The sequence below is a fragment of the Poecilia reticulata genome, linkage group LG4, assembly GCF_000633615.1.
Source record: "Poecilia reticulata strain Guanapo linkage group LG4, Guppy_female_1.0+MT, whole genome shotgun sequence".
In the NCBI taxonomy this organism is placed as follows: domain Eukaryota; kingdom Metazoa; phylum Chordata; class Actinopteri; order Cyprinodontiformes; family Poeciliidae; genus Poecilia; species Poecilia reticulata.
The window spans coordinates 15,404,627-15,419,189 of record NC_024334.1 but is presented as its reverse complement, the minus strand read 5'-3'; the positions used below and the strand labels follow the sequence as shown (position 1 = coordinate 15,419,189).

At 39.6% G+C, this 14,563-nt stretch overlaps 1 long non-coding RNA gene across 3 annotated transcripts in view; it reads right to left on the bottom strand.

Moving 5' to 3' along the window:
• Positions 1–14,038, bottom strand: part of LOC108166208 (uncharacterized) — an 82,237-nt gene extending 68,199 nt beyond the window's left edge. For 2 of the 3 annotated variants that reach the window (XR_001776498.1, XR_001776497.1), the window contains exons 1-2: positions 13,521–13,584; positions 12,442–12,515 (exon numbers count right to left, since the gene is read on the bottom strand). This is a non-coding gene — a long non-coding RNA (uncharacterized LOC108166208). Of the gene's footprint in view, positions 1–12,441; positions 12,516–13,520; positions 13,585–13,693 lie in introns of those variants that run through there. The other variant, XR_001776499.1, reaches the window with a different exon arrangement.
• Between the last annotated feature and the right edge of the window lie 525 nt (positions 14,039–14,563).

Sequence of the window (14,563 nt, the reverse complement as noted above, 5' to 3'; positions counted from 1 at the left end):
ATAATTAATTAGCCATTTTCAGTGGTGGAGAAAGTACTCAAAATATGTACTTAAGTAAAAGTACAAATACACAGACAAAAATGTACCAAAAGTGAACCAAACCAAAATGAACATGGTAAATGTTTGGCATTCCAACCCGTGTCCACCTGGAGCAACCTGGTCTTCACCAACACTGAGAACTATATGAAGACCTTAAGAATCTGGATGGTTGACTTTACTTCCATTCTACCTGTTCCCCGTTGAAACCCTGTGTGGCAGCACGTTTGTAGACCAGTCTTAAAAGCAACTGGGACAAATCAGTAAAACCATTTAAACCACTGAAGTTGTCTGTGTGGATCAAGAGCGAAACCTGAAGTTCCTCTGCCATCAACTTCACAGGAAAAAAACCTAAACAAGCAGAAGGGAGATGGTGGGTTGTTGGGGGCCAGCAACCCTTAAGTACTGCACTGCACAACTTCCTCAGTTAATAGGATATTGATTTATTTGACACAATGTGAATTTATGAAGCTGGCCCCTTTAGTGTAAGTGTATCAAAGCGCACCTTAAACAAACAGCACAGTAATCCCAAGGTGAGGCTGTTCTTTCAATGAAGAGCCACTGTGGAAAAAAAGTAAAAAAAGAAAAAAAGAAAAAGTTTTTTTTTTCATTGTGCTACAGCAGCTCTGCAGTCATCCACGGCATCAAACAACAGACAATTGGGTTTAAATTAGCAATGTTCACCGTCTCATTCTTCAAAGTGACCGACTGAGAACGCAAAGCCGCAAAACACAATCACACATTCATAAAACACCCAAATAGTCTTAAATTTGCTCAAGAGGAGATGGAGGGAGCGTGGCGTCACCAAACGTCTTTGTCAGGATTACGTTCTTTTATCCCTCTGAATCCTCGTCACCCAAAGGTCATTTCCATAATAATGGTTTCTGCTTTCCCTAATGGGATTTCGCCTGTGATTATGTATGCCAGTGCCTTGCGCCGACACAGTCAGCCATGTCGTCTTGAATTGCACAAATGTAATTACATAAGGTCTTTAATAGCTAAACAATATAATTTACTGCTTGAGTGGAGGCACATATTGGAGCCATAGATGCCGGGTTACAAAAATGAGAATGGAAAATACAAGCAGCAGAGGTGGCATGATCCCGAGAATATTATGTTCTTAGAAGGAAGAGGGGAAAAAATGGTGATGCAACAACAAGAATAATCCCGTGAGCATCTGAAAGAAAAAGAGTCTCGTCCAAGTTACTTCTCATGCATCTTTCAGAAAATTCTTGCAATTTGGGGAAAATGCTCTCATTTGATTGGAGATGATGAAACTTTGATGATATTCTATTCAAGATAACGTAGAAGGTTGTAATACACTTCTACATAAAAGGCAGTAAAGACAGTGTAATCTATGAATTTAAGCACATCTGGATGTGATTTCTCTAATTACAAATGGTATGTGAATGTTCAAACCGTAAATTTTCCTCCGTACTTGAATGTGCAGGATGATTGTGGAAGACGCTTGTGTTCCATGTGGCTCTGGCTTAACAGGTAGACTGCACATTTTACTGCTACATTTGTATTGTGTTTCTGGTTTTTATCTGCTTTTCCTGGGCCTGCCACAATTTTGGCAAAGAAATGAATGAAATAGCCATGGGACTGGGATTATGCCATTTGATGGGGGGGAAAAAAACACAAGACAAGCTTAAAAACTGAAAAATAAATTCTTAAAATATAAGGTCTTTAAAAGACTTAAATTGTTTTCACCGCAGCTTATTAATGCAAGCAGCTGCCATATTGTAATGAGAAGTCGGCCATACAAATTGTAACTTGCAGTAGTTGGAGTTTCTCTCGCTTTCCGAATAGAGAGTCTGACTTTGCAGGATGTTCCAGTTGAGTTTTCTGACTGCGAAGTTGGAATTTCAGAGTTCAGACAACAAATAGAAAGCAACATTATCATGACTGATGTTAACAGAAACTGAGTCCATTTTATTTTTGGTTGTTTTATTTGGTTTACCAGTTCAAGTGTTAAATGTTCTTTTGAAAACAAAGTGTATTTATTTTTGGCAGGTGTGCTTGCATTATTATGTCATTACCATTACATTAGCTTAAAATGGTCTTCAAACAATATCGTTTATCGAAATCATTTTTGAGTCAAATAATCGCTCTGCAAAGTTTGTTATGGTGACAGGCCTGGCCTCATCTTGTAAAAGAATTCCAAAAATCTTGAATCAGATTCAACTTTGCAAGACCAAGTCAAGCTGCTATTTTATTTTTTTAGAAGAAGTTTCTGTCAAAGCTTTCCAACAAATTCATACTCCTCTTCTCTTTTCAATGCATTTCCAGTAAATACACAGTGCTGTGAAAACCTATGCTATTTTTTTTCTGTCTGTTTCTTTATTACACCAACACTGTTTTCAAATCTCATGCTTGTTTAATTCAGTTCGAATAAATTCGAAGTGGTTCAGCTTCTTTTCACACCATAAAAAAAAAAAACTCTAAACAAACCAAACTTCTGTTCACTATAAACCACATGAGAACCTTTATGTCATTGGCCAGATGTGTCTGGGGCAGGAGGACCAAATGTAAATACAATGAGTGCGTCCTGTTCTGAGCTAGCAGAGCACAGGCTAATGATGGTGGCTCATCATCAGCTTGTTTCTCAGTGCTATAGGATAGTAATTAACCAACCAAGTAGCAGAGCCTGTGGGCAGGGTAATACAGTCAGTAAGCTGTCAAAGTGTGATGAAGCTGAGGATGATGACAAAAGGTTCCTCGACGTCTATTAATTCATAAGAGTGGAGGTAAACTTAGACTGAATCTGGACCACAGAATGGGCTGTAATTAGATCTGCACAATCAAATCTGTGTCCAACTACTGTAGTACTGTAAACATCACAACTTCATTAAACCAAACACAATCTCTTCTTTGCCCTAAGTTCAACACAAGTGAAGAAGGAGAAGGAGAAGAAGGAGAAAAAGGAGGAGGAGAAGAAGAAGGAGGAGAAGAAGGAGAAGGAGGAGAAGGAGGAGAAGAAGGAGAAGGAGGAGAAGGAGGAGAAGAAGGAGAAGGAGGAGAAGGAGGAGAAGGAGGAGAAGGAGAAGAAGAAGAAACCCTCCTGAAAAACTGTCCGTAACCGGTTTCCCCTCTGCCCCCGCTTCCGAAAAAAAAAAAAAAAGGGAAGAAGTGAAGCGGCTGTGATGGTAGATTTACTGATGAAAAAAGGTGAGGCGAGAACATTGGGAGTGATAAAAGGGGACAGGGAGCGAGTGACAGTTGGGTTAAGACAGAAGTCATGTTCAATAGCAGGTAGAAACATCAAACAGAGAGTTCACAGGAAAACCATGCAACCTCGTCTTGAAGGAGGATTTTCTGTTGTGTGGAGTAGATTATATCTGTTCAAGCTGCTGACATGGCCTCATTTGCTGCCCGTAGTGTTGGAGGGGGATTAAACGATATAAACTTTAAAGCTTTAAACAATACCTTTCAAAATTAAACGGATTAAGGGAGGGACGTCTGATGGGGATTTCCCAGGGCTTTGTTAGTTTTAAACTCCACTCCTTTTTTTTTTTTTTTTTTTTTTGTTTAAGAAGAAAAAGGAGGAAGAAGGCAACCGGGGAGGGAGAAGGAAAGAAGAAAGAAAGAGAAAACACAGCAGTTAGAAATTTCTCAGGCATGTGACCGTTTTAATGAGGCTGCTCTCACGTTTGAGGAGGGCAGTGGGCACAGGAGAGCTGCCGAGCAGATGGCGCTCGTAAACATCGTCTCTGCTCTGTTTAGATACACGACTTCTCATCTCCCGACGCCGAGAGGAAAACAAACCCGGAACGTCACCGCGAGCGCTGCCCACTTGCCTGCTTTTTGGCACGTCGCGCCGGATCGTCCAAATGGCACATTTCCATTTCCCGCGTTTTCCCCGCCTCATAACCATATGCATGAGGCGGACAATTGATATATGCAAACCTGTAATATGTTATAAGTATGCAAAGAGGACGCGGAGACGCAGTAGCTGCTATTCTTGTTTTAGTGGCGGTTAGAATGTCGACTTTTAATAAATGTTATTATTACCATCTAACTGGAAGTAGATAAACACTAAAGCGAGACAGGAGTGGCTGCTCTGATGCTTTCCCGCTGCAAGTGATGCGCGGAGGAAAAATTAAATATATATCAAACTTTGCTGCTTTGCCGCAGACATGTGACCATCCAGATGAAAGGGAGTCGATGTCAAACTGCTCTCCAAATTGAGGACAGGCTCCACATTACCGAGCAGACATCAGTGAGCTGAAATTTCGAGGCATGTCAAGCATAGCAGCTGTTGGGATGAAATCTCTCATTACCTATCTTTAAAACCTAATGTGAGCGCACCGTGGCAGGAGAGAGGAGGAGAGGAGGGGGTGGGCCTCTGTTCTCTGGAATGATAACCAAGTGATTGAGTTCAACACTGGAAAGAAAAAAAAAAAAAGACTTTCTGATGGGACCAAATAATACTGATGTAAATGATTTTGATTTTGATTTGGCAAATTACTTCTCAAATGCACCATTCAAATATGGTTGGATGCGAATGATGGTAGCTGCTTGGTTTTGATAAATATTTTGGTTTCAGTCTACATTAACCACTTAAAATTTCCATCAACCAGCTTTAGAGACTTGTTAAAGGGGTAGTACTGTGTATTTTCCAGGCACATAGTACCATTTTATAGCTCAGTCATGTAACTATGTTACCTTCAATTGTTATAAAGATGCTATGTATCAAATATGACCTTAAAAAAAATTGAAATCGATATTTAACGCCTTGAAATTGGGATCTGAAGGCTGAGTTCCTTTCTTTTCAGGAAGTCATCACAACATGGTTTCTCTTTTACATTTTTACCAGCGTTGCTCTGAGTAGATTGTATAATAAGTCCAGCACATGTGCAGCTCCACCAAATGTTTTGCTAATTGCTCCTGGCTAGTCTGAAGGAGTTGAATGGGGCTGCTGTGCAATGCAGAAGCTTGAAAGTTTGGAAACTGCTAGATCCACCCAGAGATTTTGCACAGCTGAATAGTCGACATGGGAGATTAAAGGATTTGTCAATTATGTATAAAAGAATCACAGCAACATTCCAGGAGTTTTTTTGATGATGGAATAACATTATAATATGACGCAAAGCTCAAAAGAGTCGATTTTACATAATTCTGCTTTTTTTAAAAAGGTTTGTACAAGACGTGCAAAATCTTTACAAGTCACTTTCAACAAAGAGAAATAAACTCATTTTCATTCATATCTCTGTAAATAGAAAAGTACTTTAGGTCACATGCTTTTAGGAAAACATGAAATGGTGAATAATGTGATTCTGATAAAGCCACACTTTTCTTGAAACTTATTTTTTTACTATCATCTTTTTCCCACCAGTGTCTCTGAATTTTATGATCTTGGTCTCAGAGCCAAATACATCAATAGTAAAATACAGTAAAATACATCAATAAGTAGTTTCAGTGCATGAAACCTTATATGGAAGTGGGAAGAGACAAAAGGATCAGAATCTATTGCTGACATTTAAAACTGTGCTGATTAGATCTCAACATGTCGTGGTCAGTTATTTTCCATGTCTCATAAAAATAAAAAAAAAGTGTAATGTTTGGATTATTCCCTGTCTTTTCTTGAAACGGTTTGCTTATTTCAACCACTTAATGTTGCCACCATATCACCATTCACTTCTTCTATTGTTAAAGGCATTTAGAGCAGATTAGCGGCAGGTTTACATGCAGAGCTGGCAAACACCGTATGGGGCCCCTAAAGCAGAATTTGACCAATGAGCCTCCACAGCACCACCAGTAGCATTAGTTCAGCTTGATGGATTTTGAGTTAACCACCAACAGATATAGCCATAAACAACACTTTTAATTTGACTCTCACATTAACCAGATCAAAGTACTGATTAAAGTAAGACTTATTCATTTGGTTTGGCATTCATGTCCGATGTACGGCTTTTCAATTCAGATTCAGGAGAGTCCAGAAAGAGGTTTTGGCCGGAAAACTACCGTTTTTATCCCCCGTTCCCGCTGTACCCCCGTATCATTATTTTCCCATAAATATGGTATAAAATTCTCTCCCCCTGCTCTTATGTTAGTCTCCCAGTCTTATTACGTTACTCTATGTTCGCGTCTCCTGCTCTTACGTTTTATGTCTTTCAATCCCTCCCATTTAACAAACATTTTTCTTTTTATGGTTATGGCTGTTAAATTTGTCAGTTCTTTTAAATCCAAAATAGTTATAGATTTGAAAGAAAATAGTATTCTAAATAATATATGATGTTGACAAACATAGGCTCATTCTTATTCTGGGCTCTCGCTACATTAAGTTCGGTGTAAGAAGTCAATACTCTTTTGGGCCCCCTGCTGGAAGAGGAGCCTGCAGCAGCAGCTTATTTTCTTTGCCACTATGTTAGAATAGAGCTGCAAAATTTATTAATGTCAGTCATTTTTTATGTGCTTAATGGCATCAAAAATAGCTAAATTAAACTATTTTTGCTTAAGTGTATAATATAGAAGTATACTTCTATTATACAAATGTAGTCCAAACATATAGTATACAAATGCAACTAATTTGTCTTAACTGTTACTCTTATGAAATGTCTATGCTAAAGACATTTAGCATAGAAAAGTTTACATTTTTGGGCTACATTTTAGCAGTTTGTTTTATCAGTGCACAACCAGACAAGGTGTCAGAAATCTGAATAAAAACTGGAATCAGATGTTGGCTGCAGAGTCCTGGGAGTGGCTAAAAAAAAAGAAAAGAAAAACAGCACGCCTGTGATCACAGAGAGGTCAAAGACGACACGAGTGGCAAACAAAGGAGAAGAAAGCCTCTGAAGACGAGACGACAAAAAAATAAAAAACTGCAGCTGTCAAAAAGCGCAGAGGAATTCCAAAGGGCAACAAAAGGCTGTTTATCCAACTCTATCAGGAGAAGTGGACAGCTGGAGCACGGCAGCCTTGACAGCAGAGGGAATCCCCTGTCACTTTGCAAGGCCTGCACTCGTGCAAGCACGTGTACGCTCGCACACGCATGTGAGATGATTAGCCGGTGCTGCTTGTCAATTGCACCTTTTCTAACCTGGATCAATGAGTGGTCTTGCACCAGGGGGCCTGTATCGGCGCCTGCCATTAACATGTGAGTGGCACTCTATCAGCCCCTGCTCTGCACGAATCAAAGGGTCGGCCGGGGAAGAAAAGGCGCTAATATTTCCTCAATAACCCCAGAGAGACACCATGGAGAGATGCAAATTGCCTCCCAGGAGACCCCGGGGGATGTGAAGAAGAAACTCGCTGGGAGGCAACAGGAAGCTAATGAGTATAATGGTAAATGTATACAAGGAGAGCGAGAAAGCCCTCTCTATTCATACCAATTAATGCAATCTTATCAATGGAGGTGTACTGTAGGAGGAGGGACTGCGTCTAACCCCCCGACTCGCACCCTCACCAGCGTCTGTATTATTCAGCGCAGGCTGGGCTGCGGTCATTAGCCCCGTGGGAGGCTGGGCTTGGTCAGGCCGAGCCTGGGGAGTTAAGGAGATTTTAAAAAGCACTCACTCCCCACATCAAAACAAATCAGGGTGAATCAAAGGGGCTCAAAATGCGTCCCTTTCTCCGAGGGACGAGGGAGGGAAACGCCATTGTTCTGAAAGGCTTGCTCTTCCTGCAGCGTCGCCGCGGAAACGGAGGCAAAATGAGCCAGAAGTGGCCACATCAGTCAAGCTGAGAGGATGAAAGTCGTATAGTATCACTTAAACACTAATTGTGTTAAATAACCGTGCATAGTAATAATTAGAAAATGATGACAGTGATAGATTTAATCATTTAAGTGGTGCTTAACAGCTGTGATATTTTAGCTTTCCTTTTTTCTATATCATTAGCAGAGTAACGTTTTTTTTTTTCCTTTTTTTTAACTATCGGGTAATCTTGCCAACCTGCAGCAAAAACATGAAAAAAAGATGTCGGAAGGTAAGAATTATGCTTCCTAAATTTTAGCAGGAAATAAATTAGAGATGCACTGTTCTGATATTAATATCGGTATCAGTCCTGATATTGAAAAAAAACCTAGATCGGGTATCGCAACAATGTGACCGATGGAGCAGAGTTAGATACATTTGTAATTCAGAATTAAAAAAAAACCTTTTAAGTAAATTCAGCACTGATATCGATCCGATACCTATATTGGAGCGGTGTCATCCGATCCTAAACCTCAGATGTCTGTATAAGTATCAAAAGTGAAAAAAGTGCATCCCTAAAATAAATAACACATTTTTCTTTGATTTCTCTCAGCTACTTCAGCAGTTGTTCTTAAATTAGTTGATGCTATCAACTGATGCCATCAACTACCTAACAGATAGTTATTCTATAGATCCTAGGCCCCTGGGCCCCAAAGACAATGTATATTTTCATTTTTTTAATGTGTTTTGCATTGTACTTTACATATAATACATCTAATGTTATAAATTGTACTAATATTTTGGGATTTATATATAATAAATTATACTCGAGTACTTGCAAATTATGACTTTATAGTGATTTTTTTTTTTTTTAGAACATTAAGCTACAACTCAGGGGCCATATTAAACTTACCATGCATCGATTCATATATAAGGCTGCCTATTAATATATTGTAATTTGCATAAGTAAACATTTTTTTTGTAGTAGATAGGGCACCAAATCTAGCTCCAGCCCAGGGATCTGCGTCCTTGTAAAACCGGCCCTGGCTATCCATAAAGCGTGACAAAATTCTGTATTCATGCATAACTACGTTATTACTGGTAAAAAGAAAACAAGAGATTTAAAACAAATCTGTGCTGGGATGTAGTTTAACAAAGTGTTAGAGCTCCTAAAAGGGCAAAGAAATGCTTTAAAAGCACAAGCAGCAGAAACGGCGCCTCGTTTTCCCATCGAAGGTCATCGATCGGACGGAAAAACAGCACCGACTGGAGGAGGATTTACCTTCAGCAGCTCGAGCGAGAGACCGAAATGAAGGTTAATATCTATGTAAGTTTCTCCACGTTTAATCCCATACTCCAGACGTCGTCGAGCGCGCCGGTAAAAGCTCGGCGTCAGCATAATTGGGCCTAACCTGTGCCCCGCGCGCTCAAGTCTCTCAAATATCACATCCGGCTCGCAGAATAAAAGAGGCAAATTAATGAGGAAAGTGCTGAGCTCAACCTGAGAAAGGTATCACAGAACGGGTTAGGTGCTGCGCACTTCAGTAACAATAGGAGCCCCCACCACCACCACCACCACCACCCAGAAGTACTAGAACAGAAAATCCAGACTGTTGTGCACAAAAACCACTAATAGTCTTTTACGCCTGTGTGCTTTGGTTGAAACCACATCCTTTTTAGACAAAAAGCTAAAAACACAGATTCATTAGATACAACTGGAAGCTCATTTAGGTTCCATCCACATTTTTGCACACAGTGACATCAATGTTTTTTTTCTTTTTCATTAGGAGATCTTGTTTGAATTTCCCGAGTTTACACATAAATCATTCAGCGTTCACTCGGGCCATGCTACCAGATGTTGCCTTTCAGCGTGGGAGAATCAGTGATCATATTCTGCCCCTTAGTGGAGAAAATGAGCCACATCCCGAGTGAAAGAAAGGGAGCCAGCAGACGGCCGGTGGACAGCACAACAGACAGCTCATGACTTGGCGCTTCACTCGGCCTTTTGATGGGCCGCGTCAAGCTCACACCCCCCTCCCTCCACCAAACAAGATTCAAGCACCTAAAAGTCTAAAAGGGAAATTCCTCCCTGGAAACAATTCACTTCTGTGCACCTTGAAGGGGGAATGCCATTCAATATATATGTAAATTTCAAATTGAGAACATGAAAAACATCCCAAAGTTGGAAAACAAACAAAGAAAAAAAACAAAACAAAACACCCGTGTTTGCATGTTGACAATCTGAATTCAGTTTGAGAAGCAGCTCGTCTGAAGCTTCCCATATAATCAAGGCGTCATCATGTGTCAATCAGCCGTAACCTCGGCGATGTATTCAATTATGTTTCTGGGAATCCATCACAACAGAGCCGCCATTGCAAATTAGGGGAATGGAAACGCGTCTTTATGCTGTTTGCTACGGCTGAAGCCATGAATATTTCCTGGAGTGTAAGCAGCAGAAACACAAAGGAAATGCCAGTAAGATGAGAGATATTTCACTCACAAATGATTTTGTCAGATTTAGAGCCTTGTTCCAACCACCAGCATCATTGTATGTGATTTGCTGATACAATTTGATTTGTTCAAATCCGACCCGGAAGGAAAAGGGGGAAAGGTACTAAAATTGTTTTTTTGGGGGGTTTTTTCTAAAACAAAAATATGAGAAGTGTGGTATGCATCTGTGCTTACAGATTTTTTGCTGCAATTACAGCTGTTAATCATTTGAGGTTCTACTCAACTAGTTTTGCAGTCGAGTGGTGACTCAAAGTAACTCAGGTCTAAACTGTGAACATTCTGCCATTATATCACACAACGAAGTAACTATGCTACCTTCACATGTCATGAAAATGCTGTTTGAAAAAGAGAAGGAATTTGACTTTGCATCATGACCATATCTGATGCCTTTAAGAAGCTCCTACCCTTCCCGTATCCATTGATTCCGTTAACAACCGTAGGAGCTCAGCAGACACAGAGCTCCACCAGGTGTCTGCTAATTGCTGCTGCCGCTAGTCTGGAGGAGCAGTCATTATGGAACCTCTGAATGGTTGCCACAAGAGATTCAAGGAATCCTCAAACATGCATGAATTAATCAAGACAACACTCCAGATATGTTAATGAGGGAATAACATTGTAACTTCTTATAAAGCAAAAAAAAAAAGTGCATTTTACATAATACCCCTTAACTCTCGTCTTTAAGGCCTATCAGAATAAAGGGAGCTAAATAGAAATTCACACCACACTTTTCAGATTTTTAACCATTTCATTTCTACTTCACAGTGAAGCACTACTAATGTCTGCTACATAAAATGCCAATGAGTTTACACAAAAGTTTGTGGTTGCAACTTGGAAGATTTGACCCAGTTCAAGGGGGTGTGAATACTTTTGCAAGGTAGCCTAATACGTAATTTGACATTTCCTGATTGCTAAGTCAAAACGCGTGCTGTGTTTTTACAGTGATCAAGCGACTCAAACAGAAATGCATTTCCATTTAGGCAAAAATAGCTGCTTGCATCAGAAGGCACGTTGTTGAAAACAAAACAGAGAGAAGCTGATCAGATCGCGGAATAACGACGTTCTAGACTATTTAATGATGACACGATCCAGAGCGGTGGCAGTTTTAACATCAGAGAACAAAAAAAAGTTTGTTTTTCAATAAAAAAGAAAAAAATCAAACAAAGAATATGGCATCATAAACAGTAGCTGTGTGTCAGTGATTCACCTTCACACTGCAATATAATCAACAGCCTGCTTGTCACTCCCCTACAAACCTGCCAAGTGTAGGGGTGGAAGCAGTGACACATGTAACTGACATCTCAGGTTTAATTTGACTGGTAATCACACCCACCTTTAGTTTCAGAGCGTTTCACACATCTGAGCCACAGTTTCAGGTGTTAAGCTGGTAAGGAGGCACGCAGCCGTGACACTGAATGATAACACCTCTTCACACACAGTCACATTTTAGCTTTATGTTCTGCCATTATGGTTTTAGCAGCGACAGCAGAGGAAGAAAGTTAGACTCCACACTTTTCAGTTGAAATGCAACCGGAGCTGAGATCATCGTTATCGGCTCGAGCAGCTCCAGCTCGGCTCAGTGGCTGCTTGAAACCAAACACAAACATGCACGCTCGACTGCCTGTCAGCTGGGGATGCTGGTAAACCACGAGTAAATAATATCTCTTAATATAACGCTACAGTCTAATGATGGCAGGAAATATTTCCAGGTGTGGGACTGATGGTGTGAAAATGTGTGAGGGACACAAATCACAGAGATATTGTATTTTTTCTGCTACACAGAAAAGAAAAGTACATCATTTAAAAAGAAAAGCACAGCAAATGGGATTTTACTTTTTTTGTATTGTATTCAAAATAGGGCTGGGACTTTAACGCGTTAATTTTGATTATTAACTTGCATTCACGTCAATGTGTTAAAAGCTTTAATGCACTTAATTGCTTTATTTATTAATTTTTTTGAACATACAATGTTTCTGACAGGAACCTTAATGTTCATGTTTCTAGTTCGTCCGTAAACATGACACACAATCGATATCCACAAACAGCGATGGATGACAAATCTGATTCTCTTGGCCTGCCAGGGTTTAATTTTTGCTTTGATCCGATTGGACGAGGGACAAGACTATTGTTGTGTTCAAGTTGTGCTAAAGGGAGTTAGCCTATCAGCGTAGCTGTCCGAGGCTAACATGGTCTCTCATTGTTAAACATGCAGCAGCACAGACGTGAGAGTTTCTGATGTCATCAATAGTGGTTGCCTTACCGAGAGCCCGTCCAGAGTGTATCCTGTCTCTGATGTAATGACCGATGAAGATAGGCACCAGCCTCCCAGGGACTCTGCAAAAATAAGCTAGTTTAGACAATGGATGGATGACTTACAAAAAGAAAACAGAGAAGTCAAGAAATCATCAGAGCAGAAGGTGCAAAAAAAAAAAGAAAAAAGAAAGCGTTATTGCAAGAAAGAGGACCACAAAATAGTTTCTAATTAATATATTTAAACACTGTTTTTCTGATCCAGGACTGTTTTTTTGGTCACACAAGAACTTTCTCCCCATTCCACCTAATTCACAGCATCCCAAGCAAAGAGAGAGCCCTGTTGTTAAAATGAAAACATGTTTTATACCATGCAGCTATGTGAAAACAAAATCACATTGATTGGTTGGAACAATTGGTGAGCTAACCTGTCGGATAGTTATTGATGCATGTTATCAGTTAAAATAATTCCTGACATATGGAGTGTGCACTTGTATAGTGATGCAGCAAGAATCTTGAACTGAGTGTAACCTGCACCGTGTATAAAATGCTGTCTCACACTGATTCTGTTACTCTGCTTTGACCTTCTGTGCCTCAGTTCAAGTACTATTGGCACCTACTACAAGAATCCACAGAAACCTTCTTAAAACACTAATTTTTTTATCCCTAACAAAGACTAACAGCTCATTTTCGCTACTGAAGCATAAAATGTTCACATCTGCAGGATGGAATGCTATACTAGCACATATTAATATCTACAGTTCTATAAAATACCATTCAGGTTTCTTGCAGTGTATGATATTACACTAAAGTTAACTTGTCTACCAAATTAAAGTTATCTAAAGTTAGCTTTTCCTCTAAGTTAGCTTTAACTTGGTGTACACTACCAAGCTACAGCTATCTTGTCCACCAAACTAATTTTAGCTTGATGGACACTACCAAGCTAACTTTAGTGTAACAATTATAACAGTTCACCTGATCCACTCTCGTCAAAGTTTTTTAGGCAATACTTAACATTTAACACTAATGCAGCAATGTATCCTATGGAAACGAGATACAAACAAACATTTTCAATTTAAGGTGTTTTACATTTCTAAAACCATTCAAAGCGAGGTGACAGTCCATCCGACTCGCTGTTAGCCCTTTATCATTCAGGATTTGTTTACTTACAAACTCTGTACATAACCACATAATTCTTTAACAGGACAGGAAACTGTCACTAATCCCTTATCAGACCCTCACCTTAAAAATCCAAACTATACCTTAAAGCAAGAGTGTCCAAAGTGTGGCTGGGGAGCCATTTGTGTTCCATGGAATAATATGATTTCCAAAATCCATATGGTTTATCATCATTGTTTTTAATATTTAGAGCATTTAGATTAATTTCTGAAGGGACCTTCTCCTTTTGATTTTACTGGCAGCTGGTAGACTAATTTAGGTGCATTATTGCCACCACTAGACTACAAACTAAAGTGGATCTGGATAACAGATCCAGATCCCCAGGGGGGGAACTGTGTTCAACTTCAGAAATTTAATAACCTTGATGCATACTGAAGAGGACCTCAAGAGTACGAATTCATGACCTGATAATGGGGTCCTGACCCCTGATTTGGGAACTAGTGATCTGCTAAACTTACAGCTCCCTAGCATCACCTGGAGCTTTAAGTGAAAGGTGATTAGTGACATGGAAACCAGGTGAGTTTAATTAACAGCATCCACTGCAGTTAGTTGAGAAACATGAAAACCCCGAACACAAGAAAATAGATGAACAGGATGATCACAGCAGGAAAATCAAAAGATTGAACCAATTATGGGATACCAAACCTATTTTCTACACAACATGAAGAAAACATTACAGTACTAGCATGAGAGAATAGTTATTCAAATTAAAAGTAAATAATTACTTTATAGTTTACAATAACTTGATGGTAGATCAGCAAAAACATTTTTATATCCCCCCTCTAAACAAATCAAACTGGTGTAATTTATGTAGCAGAAATACAGTCAATCACAGTCATTTTATTTTACACAGTTAAAGGTAATTGTGCTAAACATTATTTGAAACACATCACCTTTTCTTAAACATGGTGGTGGCAGCATCATGCTGAGTGGATGGTTTGTTCAGCTAGAGT